Source organism: Callospermophilus lateralis, chromosome 4 (assembly GCF_048772815.1).
Source record: "Callospermophilus lateralis isolate mCalLat2 chromosome 4, mCalLat2.hap1, whole genome shotgun sequence".
Classification (NCBI taxonomy): Eukaryota; Metazoa; Chordata; class Mammalia; order Rodentia; family Sciuridae; genus Callospermophilus; species Callospermophilus lateralis.
The window spans coordinates 35141576-35162913 of NC_135308.1; the positions used below are offsets into that span (position 1 = coordinate 35141576).

Genomic DNA, 21338 nt, shown 5'->3' on the forward strand with positions numbered 1-21338 from the left:
AGAAGAAAATCAGATGAATAGCTTGATATATGTCAAAGCCTCAAATTTAATGTTACAGACAATTTATATATAGTCTAAAAACTAAATGTGCAGTACCGATAAATAAATGAGAATAATTCTAGTAAGAAAACTGTTGATGAAGAACTATTCTGAAGATTGGCAGCAAAGGGAAGGAAATAATAGTGAATGAGCTGGAAGCCTTTTCTTTGGTAATTCCAATAAGTGTGCACATTGGCACTCTAAGTTCAGATGGTACTTGTGGGCTACTTACCATATATTTCCTTAAATAGCTAGGTTACAAGACTGAAAAGATTTTTCTTCTCTTAAATATAGAAATTTCTATGTAAATTCAAATCTATACTATTATATATATTTTTTTCAAAGAGTAGCAAAATATCAAGCTGCTTTTACTGACCAATAACGTCACAGGAACCAATATAATGCTTGGGCTACTATGGCTCTGGATAAGATGTGCATGCATGTATGCGCATGCACACACACACACACAAACACAACATACACACAACACACACACAGAGGGAATGTCAAGGCTTAACATGACAAGAGAAAGAACAGATAAGCCAATGTCTTCAGGTCAAAACTCTGGAGAGAAAGCTCCAGCACTCACAAAACCACTCACCATCTGTGTCACCAACAGCTGACTGCTAGGTGACATACCACTGCAGAAACAGAAAAGGGCAGCAGGCTGGGGGTGGAGCGGGGGCTGGAGGCACTCAGCTGGCGCTTGCCCGGCCTGCCAAGGTCTTTCAGGGCACTAGTCACATGCCGAGTCATACACTGCTGCCCAGTGGGCTAAAGGTAACTAGCAGACAAAATCCATACTTGACTTCTCAGGAGAACAGGGGGTGGAGGATGGGCCAATGAGGAGCTGGGAGCAGAGTCACCCCATTGCTCCACCCATGGGCAGGGACCGGCATCAGTGAGTGCTGCTGCCAGTACCAGTTCTGCAAACAGACACTGTTTTCTTTCTGCTCAGCTTCCCAGCAAGAAGAGACAATGGGCATATATATTTTTTTAAAAACCACTGGAATGAAATAGGAAGTTGGGTGCTTGGTCTAACCAACATGAGACATACCCAGAAAGAAACAGATTGCTAAGAGGTCACTCAGCACAGACTTATTCTAGATGAATTCATAGGAATTGTGCTACTCCTGTCACTGTGCACATCTGAGCACCTAGGTTGTAAGGCACTGGGCTAGGAGTACTGAGGTAACTGTGCCAGTGACTGGGTGTGGCCTTCAATGGACTATTTAGTAGGGGAGACACAAAATTAAACAAGCAAGGTCCACCTGGCATCAGGGAGGGTCTTTCCAGGCAAACTGTCCAAACAGTATTGCAACTCTATAATGACAACAACTTTACAAGTCTAATGTGCAAACTTGCCCTGCCCTCAAATCATTCCACCTTCCAGTTGTCTTCATCACCCTGCAGCACTTCAATACTTCAATCTGAAAAGGAATTATTCACCCCTTATACCCCCCCCCACCAACCCCAGGTCCTTCTCTCTTCTTCCCCCAAAGTTTCTTCAGTAATTCCCCACAAATTCTAGATTATGTGAATTCACAGGTGCTATTCAATAGAATCCCATCCATGAGTGAGAAGAGCAAACAATTCCCTTCCACACAAAGACAGTCATACTCAGGAGATTAATTTGTCCATTTTAAGCATCAGCAGCCAAGCTACAGTCTGCACTACACCAACAGGAAAGTTTAATAAGTCTGGGAAGAAAAAGTTTAAAAAAAATCTTCAGAAAACTGCAGACTGAATGGCTCACATGGAAGAATATTTTATTAGATGCTAATCTGTAATGCTAAGCATTTAAATTCAGTCAAATTCCTACATTTAGCGGGTGATCATGATAAGCTATTGGAGGTTTTAAGCCATTCCGCTCAGCTGGCAGCCAGGTAACAAGCTGCAAACCAACTTCAATGAACAAATTGGTTAATACTGTACATGGGAAAACTATGTATAAAGAACTAAGACAATACCCCATTTTGATCCATGTGAAAAACAACTCTCATGGATGAAACGGACAACATAATCTTTCCCCTTCAATTCATCTGCTATTAAGAAAAAGAAAATGAGGGGCAATAAATAGCCCTGATGTGCTATATGTGATCATAAACACCATGCCTTACGACTGAGGTTTAACAAGTCTCTAAGGAATATTCACGTACTTGCTAATAAATGGTTAAAACTAACGGATGGATTGTGTTCTCATTTCAATGGTGTTCTAGTTGGAGTTTTTTTTTTTATTCTTTCAAAAGCAAATTTCCATATCGTCATCTAAAGAAGTTTATAGCCCAAGCATATAAATCATGTTGCTGCTATTTTCTAAGAATATGATTCAACTGGCTTAAAGGCTTAGGAAGCTGGTATTTCTAAGTTGTGAACACACAAGGCTACGGACAGCTAGCTTCTCCTGCTACAGCTACTCTTGGACATCCTTCTCCCCTCACTTACAAAAAGTGGATTTGCTCAGCTGGGTCTTTTGAATTGCCTATGAAGAAATTCAAAATGAAAGTCTAAAACTACAGAAATGACATGGGACGTAACAATCATCAGGGAAATCTGTCACAAGCCCAGTGTAAAGAACCAGAGCAGAGGACGCCTTTAAACAGACATGAGTAGAAAGAGAGGGAGCATCTTACTGGAACATCACAATAGCACAAGATGATGAGGAAACCAAGGCCAGAGACCAGTCTACACAAGTGATACCTGACTTTTGCTGGGCCACTGACCCTGTCCACCACGAACACCCACATGATCACCTCACAAGCAGGGCTTGCAAGCCCCCTTCAGACAGCCCCAGTTAAGAAACCGTGAGAACAGGTTCTCAGGGTCCTTCCAGTAGGAACACTCCATGGTCTAGAGATTCACATCGGACATCCATCTAAACTCCCAATGTCTTACATGAGTGCCAGCACTTATCCTGTCACCCTGGCCTCTCCACATGTGTATTCAGCCCACTGTACACAAAGGTTCACCTCCAGCCACAGAGTTTGTATGATGAAAAAAGAGACTCAGAGCCAGAGGTAACTCACAAGGGCATCACTCTCTAAGGACACACATGCACACACTTGTATATTTACACTCATACTCATACACACACACACACACACACACACACACACACACACACACACCCCTCCTGTAATTCTGGTAGACTTTTACTTACATTAGCATTTTATTTTCTTCCTGTCATTTATAAGCCAAAAACAAACAATCAAAAAACAAAACAAAACAAAATCACCCCAAAACAAAAAACTCAAAAAAACAAAAACAAAAAAACAGGTGCTCTGGACGTTTCTCTCCTTCTGAAGTTCCTCAAACTTTCATCAAGCTGAATAACAGCAGTTTGAATGAATATTTCACTAAGAAAGCAGACCTCAAATAAACCCACATAAATAGCAATCTTGCCCCAGCAGCGGCAAATTAAGAAATCCTGACATCTTTCCTTAATGCAGCAAGCCAAGCTGGCAAGATACTGCCACTCCTTGCCCCACCTCCTCCCCTGCACAATAGGCTATTTACAGAAGGCTGAAAGCACCCCCTTTGTTTGACCCTAGCTGGGCAGAGCTCGGGCCTCTGAGAGGAACAAGAGAGCAACAGCCAGGCCATTTGCTGTTCTTTCAATTTGCCACTCCAGAACTGTTGGATTCTTGCTCCTTCACCCTGGCTGGCAAATCACCTAAAGCTAGATTTGCTTAAGCCACCACCTCCTGAACCAAAAGAGCAGTCAGGCTGTCCCTAGAGAGAGGGAGGCCCAGCCGCTCCAGAGAGACGCCTGCGTCTCCCAGTTAGAGAGGAAGGCAGAGGTTGCTGTCCAAACCCTCCCCATGCTGTGGCACTGCTGCCCTTGGTAGAAGGAGGACAAAGACCATTTGGGTAACTTTGGGATCCCAGGCACAAATAAGCTTGTAGAAATAAGCCTGTAGTTCCACAGAGAATTACTTATTGCCATCCATGGCCTTGAGGCTTTTCTTCTCAACTAAGTACAATAAACTTTAAACCAGTGGGTTTTTAATTTTCATTAAAGGGATTCAATGGATTAATTCAATTTCCATGAAGATTAAAAATGGAGGAACAAAGCAAACAAAGGTGGCCCTGTTTTTACAAACTTGATTTCATGAACTCTTAAGTCAAGCTGAATCTGAATACTCTAACACTTACACCACTTTCCTCCCATCCCTCCTAAAGCCATCAGAGAAAGAATGGGACACAATACTTTCAAAAGCAAGCATAATGCAATACTATTTTTTTCTTTTTAACATTTCATTAGTTATACATGGATGCAATATCTTTATTTTGTTTATTTATTTTTATCTGGTGCTGAGGATCGAACCCAGTGCCTCACAAGTGCTAGGTGAGCGCTCTACCACTGAATCACCACCCCAGCCCCTGCAATATTATTTTTTAACCAATAAGGTCAGGGCCATACCTTGCCCATTCAGATTGGCCACAGGTAACAACTATTATGTGTGCCACTGCCAAAATAAAAAATCCCAAGTGTGACATGTCCAATTTGAAAAGAAAAATTTTGAGATGTAGATGAAATAGACAAATATTTCCTTATTTCCATATTCATCCAACTCCATATATATTTAAGTCATCTGACAAATTACTTTGAAAATACTGTTTTTTAAAAGATTCACATTCCATTAATATTTTACTCAAATTCTTTAAACATGCACATTCAAACAAGGTCTTAGGTATCTTTAAAGCCATTTTCTGAGGCATCTAATCGTTTTCTGTGTGATGCCATCACATATTTCCCTTTCATTTAATTAAGCTGAAGCATTTTCCAAAATTATGCACGTACCTACTACTGAAAAAATTCTCTCAGATCACAAGAACTTATTTAAATAGAACAGTAAAGAATTTTGTCCTATAGATCCACATTTATATAACTAAATCTCATGCTTCATTGTTTCAACTGATTTTTTTTTTTTTTAAAAAAGGGTTTTATAACAATATCTAACTCTGGCCTTTGTAAGTTCAAATACCAAGAACTAGTTGCCCAAGTAGTTTTAAATTTCTTTGTCTTAAGAAGGGTCAAGTTCAGTGATTTTTTTTTTTTTTTTTTTTTTAACCTTTACAAGGACCCAAGACTAGGATTGGCCAATATGGTTTCAGGACAAGCAGCTTTCTCTATCTGAGGCCGTTTGGAAAGTGGCTGACAACAAAGCTCTCACATTATAGGGCATGCTAAGACTTTAATATTAAGACTGATAAAGTATTTGGGGGAACCCTTCTCTTATATTGGAGTCTAAGAATTATTTCACATCTAGATATGAGTACAAACTGAGGAAAATTGGCAGACCCATTCCTGAAGCTTGAAAGTAAAATATTTAACACAGAGACATACACAAAGGGGTTTTTGAGTAAAAAAACAAAAACAAAAACCAACAAGGTAGCAGTAAATGCAAAAGAAACCCAAGGCGCATTCACTTTCCACCACAGCTGCCTGGAGGGGTACAAGACTAGCTGGTCTTCAAAGGATGGGTACAGTCTTAGAAAATGGAAAGGGGTAGACTGGAAGTTGGTTTGTGAGCTACCAGTCCGACTTTTACGGGCCTTCCTTCATGTGCAAGAAGTAAGGGTCTGTAATATCGCACTCCTCCAGGCAGGCGGGCTCCCAGACAACATACCTACAGGGGTCAGTACCAATGCCCATATGCCTCTGCTCTACCTCTGCTCCCCTGTCCCTGGTGCCCCCATGATCCTTCCTCAAGAAGGTCTACCCCCAAACCTGGCTGTTGTGCATTTCCCTCTCCCCCAATGCCCCCTTCACCTACAATCCTCCTTCCCTGATTCTTTTTGTAATGTCTGAATCCAAGCCAAATAGGGCAGAGGCCATGGTTTTAACAAATTCTTATTGGCTTCCCTCAGGGAGAAGTAATTAGTCCTTCTTCTGAATTCTAGCAACACTTTATTTACATCTCTTGTACGGTACTTAGCACCTCCTGTTTTGTGCTTATGGTGGGTGATGCTTAGTAACTCTAGCTGTTTCTCTTTCTCCTCTGGCCATTGGCCTTAACATAGTGCCTAGCCCCAAACAGATACTTGAGGAATATTTACTGAGTCGTGAATGGCCCTCTGTGATTCTGATCATTTCTCTACCCTAAGCCCCTGGAGGATGTTATTTATTGAAGAGTGATTCTCCAAAGAGGAAGGGGGCCTTCAAAACATTCCCAAACTGCATTCCCTTCCTCTACCCCCTCCCACCCCCCAGAGTTGCTGGGAGTCCATGTACTAGAAGGGAGTGAATAGCATTTCCTGGGTAATGGGTGGGGGCAGGGGCAGCTAGCAAGACAATGATTAAAAGTCTGCATAAAAATATTCTCTTGTCCCTGTACCGTGATGTTTTATGTTTCACTTACATGTAATGCCATTCCAAGAACTCTGTCAATACTAAGGGGCAAGGTCCTCTCTTCCCCTTGGAAGACATTCAGACACACATTTAGTCACATGACCGCTGATCAGCTTAAAAGGAATCAAGGCTTTCCACAGGGAGGGGAAGAGCTCCCACTAGCACCTTTCTTAGGTAGAAAACCAAATGCCAAAAGAACTCAAGCCCAGAGAGCCACACCAGGGGTGGCCAAGTCTGAGTGAGTTTTGCTCCAAGCCAGTGAGCAAGGCCAGGTTTCTTCTAGCACAGGAGCTGGAGGGCCTTGTGAGGGCTCTGGAGAGGAGGCTGCTTCCAAAACACTGAGAATGCTGGGTGGGTGGCTCTCCCAGATGTAAGGAATGCTGACAACAAGACTTGCCCAACATGCTCCAGAGCAATAAATAACTACACAAACCATATAGCTCTCCTCCCTCCTCTCAACACATAGACACAAAGAAGACTATCATGGATGTCCACCTGGGAAAATGACAATTATCGTTTGGACATGCCTGATGAAGATATTCAAGTCATGTGAAAGACTGTGCAGGACCACAAGGTTAAATTTCAATGAGATGCACTTATAAGGGAAAGCTTCCATTCAAAAAATTCCTAAGAGAAGGAAGTTTCTTCCATTTGTCTTCAAATACTGTTTTAACACTGATTTCTGCCTAAATATCATGGCAAGACAGGGAAGTTCACCGACGAGCTAGAAAAGGAGGGGGCCTGTATTTCCCACCTGCTCCACGAAGGATTTAGGGTGGTAACCTGTCCTTGTTAAAGAATGACAGATGGGATATAAACTCCTCCCAGAAAACACATATCTAAGCTCTCACCTTCTGTTCTGTGTTGGGCCCTGGCTCAGCTACTGACCAGGTAAAAGATCTCACTCCAAATACACAAACAATCCCCTGAAAATTGTAGGAGATTAGAGAACTCTCGGTAGTCCCTTGCACACAGAAGGCCATCAGCATGAAGATAAAGCATTGCCAGTGTTTTCTCTACCTTCAGCAAGTTTAGGGAACCAATGAAGACAAACACACCCGCAAGAGCAAGCCCACCCAAATAAGATGGGGGTGATAACCTCAGAAGTAAATGCTGGGGGCTGGGGTGCTCCCTGGAGAAGGGAGAAGACACTGTGTATGGGCTGGAGGTCAGGAGGAGGGCTCAGAGCTAAGGGTGGAACCAGGCCAAATCTAAACAGGCAGAGATAGGTGGGGGTGGGGAGACACCCTCAAAGGCTAGACCATGCTGGGAGCCTGGAAGTGGGCAGGGGAAGCCAGCTTCCTTAGGCAGAGGCCAGGTCAACACGTTTGTCGATACAGGGGTATACAGCTTATATATCCCTCCAGGTCCTTGCTGGATCCCAGGCCAGTGTGGGAGATGGAAAATACACCCAGTCCTTGTCCTCAAGGAACCCACACGGCCCAGCAGCTCCCAGAGGTCGCAGCTATCAAATACCATGACCTGGATAAGGAGGCTGAACAGGACACAAGGTTGGGTAGAGTTACTGACGCCTCTTAAAATAGATCAAGGTTTCAGAGTGACCGATGAACTAGAGAAATGGCGTAGCAGAACAGGGTGAGAAGCAGACAGACACAAAGACCGATTTCTACTCAAAAAATCCAGCTACTCTCAAAGTTGGAGAAGTCACTTTTCAGTGTTTACAGATTTCAACAGGTAACTGCGGTTCCTTTAACCCATTCTGTCCCATTGTCCCAGATATGGAACACCTATTAAAAACTTAAATATGGCATATACTATGTAATATAATTGTATGCTGTATAATATAATTCAATTATTATAATAAGAATATAATTATATTATGACATGATAATTATCACAATATCAATATAATATATATAAGCCTTAGATTATGATTTCCAACTTACTTTTAATGCACCTGTGTCAGTTTTGTTGAAATATTCACAGAATTGAAAACTCGGGACTTTACGGGTAAAAAGCAGAAGCAAATGAAATCTACAAAATGTTGGTATATGGTGAGGTTCTTCAGGACTCAACAGGGCATTTAAAGAACACGGGACAACAGGTGCAACAGAAAAGTTTGAGCAAGATTTTGCTCATTGTATGGGGAGGCACAAGAGAGGTATTGTTTGATACCACAGAACATGAGTTAAAATTACACTGAGCTTTCAGGTAACCATCAGAAGCAGTGACTGGCTCCGGGGAGGTTAAAAACAAAACAAATCTAATAAGTTGTCTAAAATTATAGAATAATGACACTCAGAGAGCAGACAGAGGAGAGGGAGGAGAAGAGGACAGGAGATTGTCCTATTTGGTCATGACCTCCTTTGAGTAGGTGACATTAGCTTCAGGTCTCTATATTCCTTTTATGCTTTGTTTCAATTTTTATTCTGAAAAGTTCCAAGTCTTATTCAATGGTAGACAAAGTGTAATAAAACTACCATATCTCCATTACCCAAGCTTCTCATTCAATCATAATCAACATTTTGCTAATACTGTTTCATTTTATCCATGTTTAAAAAAACTTTTTAAAAGTAGTCTCAAACATCCTGTCATCCAGATGACACTTCTGAGGTTTCAACAGTTCTATGACTTTACAGTTCAGGAAATCATTTGTGCAACAGTATGACTGGCACATATACTGTATCCTCTCAACTGCCCAAAAGTTTAAACAAAGGAGACCAACTTAATCACTGACTTGAAACAGTCAATTCAAATTGATACTTAATCGTCAAGCAAGAAAAAGGTCCATATATTCCATTTGGACATATTCACTGAGTACCCACTATATGTCAAGCACAGCTCCAGCCTTGGGAGATGTGTGAGAGAGACAGAGAGAGAGAGAGAGAGAGAGAGAGAGAGAGAGAGAGAGAGAGAGAGAGAGAGACAGAGAGAGAGAGAGAGAAAGAGAACCAATCTTATTGAGGCTTCTGCATTGTTAAGTTTTTCTTCTGAAGTCAGAGACCCATTCTAACATGGATCACAACCTAGTTTTAGAGAGGAGTTTCAGTTTCTATTCCCCTTCAACTGGCACATTGAGTCATCTTCTTTTTAAAACTGGCATTCAGAAGTCTCTTGCCATGCCAGTGGTAGAGTTAACTCTCTGTTTCTCTAAGCTTGTAATAACTACTGTTAATAGTTATAATCCAATGACTACTGTTAATGTTATCATCCAATTAGTAATAAATAAGTATGTCCCTAATTTAAATGATTTTCATAATCTATACACATGTATAGTCCATAAATATTTTCTGAACATTGTAAAACAAATAAGAATTCAAATAAAGGCAAAAAAAAATAAATAAATACCTATGAAAGTTCTAGTATTTCCATCCTGTACCCTAATAGATGGTCTAGCTGTCCCCACAGGGTGAACATTTCCCCATTCTGAGAAATGTCCGACAGTGTGCTGTGCACTCCTTGTGGCCTCTGCTGATCACCTGCCCGGCTGGAGTCACTGTCAGTTTCCTCCTATGAGTGACAATATACAAAACAGCTAACTGCAGGGCTTGCCACATTTGAGAAGCAGAACCACAGAGTCTGTCAAAAGAAACTCATATGCAGGAGGAAGACAAAGATTCAACATCCCATCCAGTGTGACCAAAAGAGACATGCTGGAGAGGTCAAGCACTGCTGGTGACTGTCACAGGTCATATTTAAGAAGCCAAATGGACTGGGCTGGCCGTTGTGGTGGAAGGAGAATCTAAGCCATGGGGGCCACATTGGACTCAAGATCTAGCCTCATCTGAGGAGGTCTGTCCTGGATACCCCCAGTTTCAGACCCTACCCCAAAGGCCAAGGATCCTCACCTTTCCTGAGTTCTAGAGAAGTCTTGCCATCACCAGCAAGAGAAAAAGGAGAGGAAAACAGACCGGTGCAACGTTACAGGTAACCTATGAGGCGGGGCTGCTCAGCCACACCCTCTGGACTTCTGTTCCATTCTTCATGAGATGCGGGGCTGGACTGCTGAGCAGACTAGGTCCCCACCCACTGCACATGCTGGAACACCTAGGCACAATGTGCACGACTGTTCTACAGAAAGAACAAAGATCTATTTGACCATTTCACTAGTGGCACAGAAACGTGGTACAGTTTTAAAATAGAAATACCAGGTAAATGAAGACTATAGTACAGTTATGTAAGATTATCTAGAATTTGACACTAATCTCTCCTCCCACATCCTTCAAAGCTCACAGTCACCTGCTTCTAACATAAGTAAAACAAAACAGAATGAAATCCCTCAGAGGTACCCCTAAGCCCAAAGTTTACACCCATGAAGACACAGGTTTTGGTCTTGAGATTTTTCAATTCCTTGATCTTAACTATAAGATCTAAGCTATGCATAAAACAGAATAGACAAACCTGCAACATTAGATGACAAGAACATATATTCTTGTCAGGAGCCATTTCTACGGGGCTCTCTGAATGTTTCCTAGTCTCAATCAAACATCAGATAATATGACATACTTAAGAGCACTAAGGTGCTATGTTAAAAGTTCTGAAAACACAGAAATGACAATGACTAGGTCTCCTGCATGCTCAAGTCTTAAGAGTGTGGCTGGGGTGCCTATGTGAAGAAGCAAGATACACACACAGGAAAAGGCACATGAAGGATAGAGACAGGGATGCTATTCAAAATATTTAATAACCAATATGGCCAGACATTAACCAGTCAGAAAAGACTCAGGCCACTGCTCAGACCAGAAGCTCTGTTTGGCAGTGGATGAGTCCTTTGGTTTCTGAATTAGGGGTGGAGCTCCCTGGGGCAGCAGCAGTTTTCTAACTAGCATGGGAATAATGCAACATCTTCTCCACCTGCAAGGCTGCTGATGCCTTCCGGCTGAATGAATGTCATTGAGCCTCAGGTAACAGTGAGTGATGGAGTGTGAGAAAGGGCAGAGTTACTCCAGGAGTGACTCTAAAGAGCAGGGTTCTGAGGAATAGGGTTAGGATGAGGAATGGCATTCCAGATGGGCCAAGGTAGACACACAGGGGGGTCTGTTCTGGATACTCCACAACTTCAGATCCTACCCAGAGACCCTACCAGGACACAGGACGGCCACTGGGGCATTGAGACAGTTCACATACAGTCTTGGGGCACAGCCCTGTGCCACCAGCTTATTTTCTATAAATCACAGTACACAACGATTTGGTAAAGGTAGGGCAAATAGCAGGTTGAAGCCAAGCTGTAGAAAGTCCCAGGAAATAAAGACGTGGGGCCTTACAGAGAAGGGCCCTAACAGTTCTGCTCAAAAGGGATACAACCAGACCTCTGCTCCAGAAAAAGTAGTCACTGTTCCTCCTGCCACGTTTAACTAAAGGCTTTCATTGTCTAACCCAGAGGTGACAGGCTCCAGACTAGATGAGCACTGTCTTCAGAGTGACCCGGCAATAGTGTGTCGGTTTGGGGCAATATTGTACAGAGAATGGGCTAGAATAAGCAGAACCTGCTGACTTGATGGGATTTCAGAACATAAGTCAAGGACAGCAGTGAGGGCCAGCCATTCCTCAAATAGGCAAAGGGCCCAGGAACAAAACTCCTGTGTGTGTCATGGCCAGAGGCAAAGACAGGTTGTGTAACCTTGGCTGAGTCACCTCTTCTCCCTGCACCACAGTTACTGCATCGAAAAGATGAGTGAGTTGGGCTGCTTCAGAGCTTGGGGTTGCTCTGCAGAGCCTCCAAGGCAGCAAGGGAGAACAGAAGATACAACCATATCTGTGTGATCTGCGATCCCGCCCATACTCAGCCTCCCCATTTCAACCACAGCAGATCTGTTTTTATTTATTTCACAACTTGAAGTCCCACCTAAAATTTCACTGGGAAAAACAGATTCATAATCACTAGTGATGCTACTGTGCCCTTTGAGCCCCCAAAATTCACAATTCTCTTGTCTATGACAAGTTTTCGATATGATCTAGAACATGTGGAGAAGTCTGTTTCCGGTAAAAGGGCCCAAAGAAATGCAGCAGAAAGCAAACCTATGTTTTCACAGAGAGGCCAACCTCCTACACAGCGAGCATTATTCCACCATCTGTGGTAAGCCTGGGTTCCTGTGCGCACCTGGAATGTGCTCTTTTCCCCTGGTACACCTGATGCATTAATCATGTGTCCTGACTCTTTTCCAGGCTTCCAAGACCAAGTTCAAGGGCAGACAAAGCCATTTACACTTTAATTCTCTAAAAAGCAAATGATATCATCAAGCACCGAACCAAGCTGAATCAAAATTTGTTGTCTCTTTCAGCACTGTGGTGGCACAAAGGGAAAATTCATGGCAGATTGTAAACAAGATGGAGAAAAAAATAAGGAGCAATGATATAGAAAAAGGAGATTCAGCACAGTCCTGCTTTGCCACCAGCTGAATAACTTGGAACTTTCCAGCCTCTGCCGCACCAGGAATCCTTCTAGCTCTTGAGGGTCAGCAAAGCCAAGCAACCAGGGCACAGGCCCTGAAGTCAGACTGTCTAGGTTCAAATCCTGGAATAGTCAACTTAACCTCTGCACCTGTTCTTTTAACTTTTGTAAAGTATGGATAAGAAAGAGTAGGACCTACCTCATAAGGTCATTGGGGGACTAATGAGTTTACATACCTGAAGCACCAAGAACAGTGCCTTGACCTGTGAGCTGCTATCTGTCACCCCCGTGATCCCTGAGCCTTGGCCCTGTTCTGGCTGCGGCCACCACTCTTGTGGCTGCCAGAGCCCTGTTTCACAGTTGACAGTTGTGCCTTGAGAGAGAAACCAGTCCCTGCTGCAACTTTCTCTTGATGACATATAAGGGTTTTCTGACTTATAAGGGTTTTTATAAGGATATGGGTATTTCTTCCACAACAAACCTCAGGGGAAAGTGCCAATTTCTACAGCAGACAAAAATGTGCAAATAGACAGATAAGACATTCACCATACATCCCACTCAGAATGAGGAAACGGTCTAAAAGGCAACCCACATCTCCTACTCTGTTGCCCCAACTCCTTTCAATTTATCTTTCCAAACCATGAAAACCTTATTTCAACAGTTTTTCATTAGAACCCAAAAGTCCATTGAAACCCACATTAATAAAAACAATTTTCAAATCATTGTCAATTTCAAGAGATTTAAAGCAGAACCTGATTTAATTTTTTTTAAAAAAAACTAACAAATCTTGGTAAACTGCCTTGAAATAAATAGCTTTTCCTCAATACCCAGCAAGGAGAAGTAAATAAATTAAAGCATATTCCATAAAGTATACAATGCTGTCATCTTTGAAACTCATTTTTTAAAAATAGTACATAACAACATGAGGGAAGAGTTCACAATGTAACTTTGGTAATTAAAATTAAATTGCCAAAATTTTTATCTTTGATTAACAATGTATGCTTTGCTTTAAGTTTAAAAAAAAATTGTTAAGGAAAAAAAAAAAACAAGAGAAAATACACCAAATGTTATAATAGTACTTCATCTCTAGAAGATCTTTTATTTATTTTTTTACTTCCCCAAATTTCTATCATAAGCATCCATTGCTTTTATAATAATAAAAAATAAATAAGTACAACTGGGGAGGGCAAATGGCTTTAGATAAATTTCAAAGTGTTTATTTAAAACTTGAGGACCAGCAAATAATTCTTGAAGAAATTACCCAGGCCACCAGTTTTGAAATCATAGATTTAGAAATCAGCAAATACATTTGGAGGCAGATGTCACAGGGGCACAGAGTCTTTTCCTACCTCCAGGTGAGTTTCTGTCCAAGGGTGACATCCTTTTAGGCAGCCACACATCAAGGAAGAAGCCATCTGATTTCATCCCCCACTTCTTGATTCCTCTAAGGTTACAACTGACTGAATACTGTTAAGAACTTGTACATGACAGGATATCAAGAGCTTGGGGAAATTAACATAACCCACTCTGCCATGACTATCTCTTCTGCCATTACATATCACCCTAGGATTAAACAAACTAAAATTTCTTAGGAGTTGACATTCAGCATCTTATAGACACAACAGTCTCAGAGCTGCTGTTACAAACACTGGTAAAACTGCCTCTGCCTTCTAGTTCACAACATTCAGTTGCTACTTCAGGGCTTTAAAGTTCTCAGAAGCCCCTGGAAGAACTAACATGTACTCAACCATGGGCAGCTTCAGATCACTGAAGCTTTGTTCACTGAAAATTACTCTTCACGCAAAAGTGTCAAGCATATTTTAATGACCCTCATGTGTCTGTTTAAGCTGGACTGACAACCTTCAATAAAAATTGTGAAACCTTAATTCATCTCCTGACTGACCTCTGCCTGTTGGAGAGCAAGCTTTCAACTGCCTTAAAGGAAATTCTTTTCTATTTTGTCACACAGGAGAGGAGCATACTGCACAGGAGACAAGCACACTCCATCATCCAAACAAGACTGTCCATAAAACATTACTAATGGATTCTAACATAACAGAGTTTGGTTAGAAGACACAGTGAATGCAAAGGAATAATGGATATCTGTTTTAAAATGCAAGGTTGCTCAATAACTTCAACTGATCTTGGAAACTAATGCTCCTTTGAAGTTATGAATATAAACTTAGAAATTACTAGTATTCCTACAGACTTGCCCTTTCCAGAGAGGAAATCTAGGAGAGAGGAGAAATCTCCAGCTATAAATGAACCCGATCTTTTCCCAGGCTCCTCCCCTAGACACACAGCCATATTTCACAACACTGTCACATCAAAAATAAAGATGTTGGAAGACTTAGACGCAAAGTAAAACACTGTGGCATGCTGATACATTTTGAGTTATCCCTAACTTGATTCAGAAGCAAAGAGGTAGCTATGAAAACTGTACCATTATGGTATAAATAGATGGCCTTTCCCTACCTACATTTGTCACATATCACTTCTTAAATGTCAAAAATTAAAAATCCCAGAGATTTCTTTTGAGTCAGGCTGCCTACAATAATAATAAAAATCCTGCCAAAATATGAATAACAGAGACAGGAAGGAAACATGTCAAAATGCTTATAATTATAAGGGAAGGGTGATGTTTTTAATCTTCTATATTTACAGTAAATTTAGAAAACAGAAGTTTTTAATATGCATACCTTATTTTGAGAGGAGAGGTATAAGTTATACTATTTTGAAAGATTTTCCCTTTTCCAGTCATAAATTTTAGCTCTTTCATGCAATTTTAGTCTAATTCAGTCTTTTCATAAATGAGGAGTTGGTTTCAGGGTAGGAAAGGATTTTCCCAATTGAGCCAAAACAAGAAGAAATGTCTCCCAAGACCTGGTCCTGTGTTTTCCACTGTATCATCCTGCCCTTTCTTGCTCCAAAATGATGGGTTCCTTTTAGTTCAACCTTCTCAAGCCCATGGCATTGCAGATCATTAGCTCAAAGTAAGTTCTGGGCAACGTCCACCTGAAAGAAATTTTTGGTAGATTTTTTGCTTGTTTGTGTTAAGTCAACACTTGGTTTCTTTGGAATAATCACAGGTTAAGTTGTGAAAGGTGTGTCAGAAACTGCAATTTAACCAGTTTCTCTCACATTAATCAAAGGTCAATAACTAAATGGTACTGATTGATAGTTGGAGTATTTTGGATATTAATGCATCAAGATGCAGCTTAAAAGTCTTAACCAGGGCACTTGAAGGGCACTTTTATAATGGCTATTCTTAATTAGGCTCCAGAACCTTGAGCTTGGGTGGAGTGGGGATAGGGTTTGCAAGCCCTGACATTCAACGCTGATTAGTTGGAGTCTGTCTCTAGATTCTAATCCACGCCTTCTTTCAAGTCATCTACCAAAGCTGGCCCTCTACGATACAAAGTGATAGAGACCATCTTTGTTGCCTTAATTTAAAGAAAAAAAAAAAAAAAAGGCCAGAGTGCCTTAAATCAATGATTCTATCACGGCTATGTGCAGGGGCTATGAACGCTCCTCTGGAGACACCGCGAGAATTTCTACATATGGCAACCTGCTTTTGGTGCTGCCTCTGACCCTTCAGCGAGCGTTCCGCGCAGGGGCCATCATCACACCCGGGCACCGGTCCAGTCTAGCTCCGAGCGGGGTCTGAGCGCGCCCTACAGACCCTGCCCCTGGGGCACGAGGGATGCCTGCGGCCGAGAGAACACGGTCCCGGATCGGGTAGGGCCACCTCCACGCACCTGGGCTGGGCCTCCTACTGTGGGCCGGGCCGGTCCCCGCCGCCACGCCAACCAGGGGCCGGTCCTGCGGCACGCGTCCCCCGGATACGCGGTGCACCAGCCCCGCGCCCGCGCCACCAGCGGGAAGCGGCGAGCCGGCAACGCGGGCTCCAGCACAGGAAGCAGCGGCGAGAGGGGCGGCCTGGGAGCTCGGGCTGCCCTGGGAAGCGAGGCCGCAGAGCAGAGACCGGAAAGAGGAACGTCTCCCGGAGCGGCGAGCTGTTCTCGCGCCCCCGCCGCGCACCGCCTCTGAGGAGGATCGGCCCCGCGGTGCAGCCTCAGCCCCGTGCCTCCGCCGAGACCCCGCGCCGCAGCGGGAGCAGCTGCGACTCCGCGCGGCGGGCGCACTCACCTCCTCCGCTAGCCGGGCCGCTCCGCCGGCGGCTGTCACTGCAGTCCACTCCCAGCCCCGCGCCGGGTCCTGGTGCTATTTAAAGAGTCACCGCCGCCACTGCCCACTGGCTGCGCCCCCTCGACTGCCGCGGCCGATCGAGGCGGCTGTAAGTGCGCGTGCCGCGCCCGCCCCGCCCCACCTTGCAAGCCCTGCCCCATCCTCCGGGCCCCGCCCAGCAGGCCCCGCCCCCCCGCTGGGCGCGTGCGTTGCTAGCGGGTGGCGGGCGAGAGCGGCTGAAGTCACCCGAACTGCCCTCCGGTTTCACAACGAGTCTGAGGAAGGGCAAAGGGTAAATCCTAGTGCCCCAGCCCCAAAGGCCCGGAGACTGCGAGTCTGCGATGCCTGGAGGTGGGAGACGTCTTTTTGCACCTTGCAAGCTCAGCCACCTGCCCCACTGACTTCTTGCCAGGTCCCCGGGGTTCTGCTCTGCGGATGTCTGGTGGTCAAAGAGTTTCCCTTTCCGTTTTTCTTTGGCACAGACTTACGCGACCCCTTTTAGCAGGATTTCACCACCGTCCCCACCCTGAGTTTCGCCACAGTCCCTGGCAGGGAAGACCTGTGTGGACTTCCGCAATGTCCTAGACATGAAGCAACCCTGGACAATTCAGGCCCCAGGATAGTTAGAGCAAAAGAGATTAGGCATTGCTGAAGCATCACATTCACCTGCTGAGTCCTTGCCATGCAGTTTTGAGGGATTCTATGGGATGAACTTTGAGGGATTTTCAGACACCAACGCAATTGTTTTCAGGCTCACATCTCAAAAGTTACTTTTCCTCTTAGTTCCTGAGGCCTGCCAGTATCTTTAAGCTCTAAGAGTTGTCCAGTTACAGTGGTGTTTGCACCAAGCATTGGGCAGAGGTCTAGTACTGCTTTGAATTTGAGGGCCGAGAGAAGAATTATTGTTAAAATAAAGGCCTCTGGTGATAATGTTGTAGGGACAAAGGAGGCCAGGCACCGAAGATAGCAGGAAACAGTTTTATTTGGCTGCAGCCAGGTTCAGAGGGTACCGCCTTTGCTGTAATCAATCAATCCCCTGAACCCTGAGTTCAGGGAGTTTCAGAATTTTATACCCAGCATGTAAGAGGAGGGGCTCAGAAGTTCACAGTCTGTAGAAGTTCACACAAAAGCAGCTTTTTCTTTCACTGTTCTGGACAAGTTAACTCTTCAAGGACAACACCTGAGAAGGGGAGAGCTTCATCTCCCCTTTCTTTCCTCCCCCTGCCAGCTGTTACCATGGGCTCATTTGTAACTTATCTTAAAAATGTAGACATCTCTGTGAAGCCCAGCTCAAGGCCAGAGGCCTTGTTTGCACATTTCTTCAAAGTACTCTACTGGATACGTTTGTGAAAAACTAGTAAGGGGGTGTCCAGCACCTGGAGTGCTGGTATCTTCTTGGCCAGTGGCCAAGTAAAGGGTGACATGAAAATAGGAAGCTTATCATCATTGCACTCTTTTTCTTACAGTCCTAAAATCAGCCATGGTGAAGAGGGGTTTTCTGTGGAGAAAGGGGGTGCCACTTCAATAACATACCCCTTATTGGATGCCAAATATCAGACACTGCACATGCATGACCCTATCTTCATCATAACCCTATGAGATGGTGCTATCATCATTCCCCTTTTACAGAAGAGGAAATGGAGGCACAGAGGTTATATGTCAGTTGAGGGCAAGACTACACCTGGAACTCAAAATGGTCTGCCTCCAAAACATGCACATAACAATGGTGGGATTGTACTGAGGTTTACACTGGTTAAAAACAGATGTGTTCCTTCTAGGCTCAAGCATATTCAAGTTGATTCCAGCAAATAATGGAAGGAGGAGAGGCACTGGGAATTGAACCCTGGGGTGCTTTATCAATGAGCCATATCCCTGACTTTTTAAAATTTTTATTCAGGGTCTCACTAAGTTGCTGACATTGGCCTTGAACTTGCAATCCTCCTGCTTCAGCCTCCCTAATCACTGAGATTATAGGCATGCACCACTGCACTAGGCAGCAAATAATACCTTAAAACACTTTTCCTGGGTGTCTCTAGAGCTTTTCCAGAACACCCGAAAGTAGCAATTGTATTTGTTTCCTCTCACACTGTGCTGGGCTCTGTGGCAACGTAGTGGTGAGAGCAACCCACACACCAACAACTTCTGTAACAGCTGGCTGCTTCTAGCTCCCCTTCAGGAGCTGTATCTTCCAGATGGACATGCACCCATTTAAATGAGAGAGGAAAAAATAGACTCCACATTTATTTTCATTAGAAAAAAAAATATTTTTTATTAGAAAAAATAGATTGCACATTCCTTTATTGGCTAATCCTTGGTTTCTTCGCCCAGGTCTCTTTCTCCACACCATGATTTCATCATTTTATCCTCTCCTTTCCCTTCTTACTTTTCTGACCAGTCTGTGAGGCCCAGGGCATCCTTATCCACTTTCCCAGTTCTGTAGTATATTCCTTTCCCAGGGCTGTGTAACCAAGTATCCTAAATTAGGTGGCCTCAGCAATAGAAATTCATTGACTCACAGCTCTGGAGACTAGATGTATGAAATCAAAGAGTTGGCAAGGTTGGCTCTTTCACAGAACTGAAAGGAAGAATCTGTTGCAGGTCTTTCTGGATTGCAAATGGTTGTCTTCTCCCTGTGGCTCTTCACATCACCTTGGCTCTACAAAGTATGTCTCAATTTCCCTTTTTATAAGGACATGAATCTTATTGCATTAGGGCTCAACTTAATGACCTTATTTTAACTTGATTGTCTCTGTTAAAGATCCTATTTCCAAAATAAAATCACATTCTCAGGCCCTTGAACATATGAATGGGGCGGTGGGGGTACATTTCTTTCCATAACATTCAGGCAGTTGTCTCTGTATCTCTTCCCATTCCAAGACACTGAACTCAAACTGGATGCCTCTTCCCGGGCTCTAACTCTTAATACAGGTGTTTTACAACTTTAGAGTGGAGAATGCACACAATCTGGAATCAGACCTGAGTTCCTACTCTCTCTGGCAGAAGCTGTTAAATGACATTGGACAGCAACTTCATTCCCCAGCACCTCAGACTTTTCCTCTAGAAATAAAGGAAACAAACTAAATAATCTCAATCTCTCAGGTCTATTCCAGCACTAACACTGAAGAAAAACAAAACAAAACCAAAACTTTCTTCCTGACATTTCAAAATGTTTCACAGTTTGGAGGATTGTCCTGTGGCCATCAGATAGACTTTGATGGGAGGTTGTATTGCACAGTGGTTAAGAATACAAGCTTTAGGGTTGGGCAAATCTGCATTAATCCCTATTTTATCCTCTGTAAACAGGAATAATACCTACTATAGAACAGTGTCCTAGGGACTGACAGCCCAGGCCCTCAGCTTTCTCATTCAATGAAGGTTCCAGGCTCTATAATTAAATGTTCCATTTTGTGACTTACAGAGAGGGGTGCTAAGGATCAAACCCAGTGCCTCACATGTGCTAGGCAAGTGCTCTACCACTGAGCCACAACCCCAGCCCAGCTGTGATTATTTTTGATCTTCTACATCTATTGCTTTCAATCCTCATCATATGAAGTCAAGTTGCTTTGAATGCCAGGTCTTGGCCGTTGATGAAAGATTTGTCATCGATAAATGATGCTCAACCTGTTTTGAGACACCATGTACAATAGGCATATAATTAATGACCCTCATGAAACGCTTAGTGCCTAGAGGGCAGGCACTGTGTCCCATGAATCCTCATGAACCATCCTACCCCTTCTCACTCCACTGCTAGTCCTAGGATGGTATTTACGTAATAGCACTCAGTGTTTAACTGGTCATCTTTCTAACTATACACATGTAATTAGGACTAACCAAGGGAGGATTCAGGGTGTGTGGAACCTAAAGTTTATACAGTTTGGGGGAGCTCTTGAAGAAAATTACAAATATGAAACTGAATACAACAATGAATGTTTCTTTTGAATGAGAACGGAAATCCCAGTAAAATACAAATTTTAAAATTTCAGTCTCTCTTGGGCCTTCGGTAGTGGGAAGGAAAAGAATGTTGCCCATTATCATTGCACCAAAAATTTCATGAAGTTCAGAAAAATAACCTAAAAATTTTTTAAAAATTATTCTCTCCTACCAAAATAAGTTTTCTCACTGTTTGGAGCTGTGTACTCATCAGTGGTGTTTGGTATGAGATTTTTAATAAACTTTATTTTTTAGAACAGTTTTCAACTTATGGAAAAATTGCAGCATTCTCACCAACTTCTCAGCCACCTTCCAACATGATTCACATCTTACATTGGCAGGGTACCTAGGATACAATCAGCAAGCAAGTGCTGATACATTAACTATGACTAAAATCCATTCATTATTCAGATTTCCTTCATTTTTACCTTTTTCTGTTTCAGTACACCAACCAAGATACCACACCACATTTAC

General features: G+C 43.1%; 1 protein-coding gene across 4 annotated transcripts in view; it reads right to left on the reverse strand.

The window, feature by feature from the left end:
• Acsl1 (acyl-CoA synthetase long chain family member 1) overlaps nucleotides 1-17031 on the reverse strand; it is a 59530-nt gene extending 42499 nt beyond the window's left edge. Inside the window, exon 1 of one of the 4 annotated variants that reach the window (XM_076853694.1) lies at nucleotides 16896-17031. The gene's annotated coding sequence lies outside the window, so the exon portion shown is untranslated. Of the gene's footprint in view, nucleotides 1-640; nucleotides 731-3199; nucleotides 3429-15445; nucleotides 15587-16895 lie in introns of those variants that run through there. The other 3 variants (XM_076853697.2, XM_076853696.1, XM_076853695.2) reach the window with 3 other exon arrangements.
• Between the last annotated feature and the right edge of the window lie 4307 nt (nucleotides 17032-21338).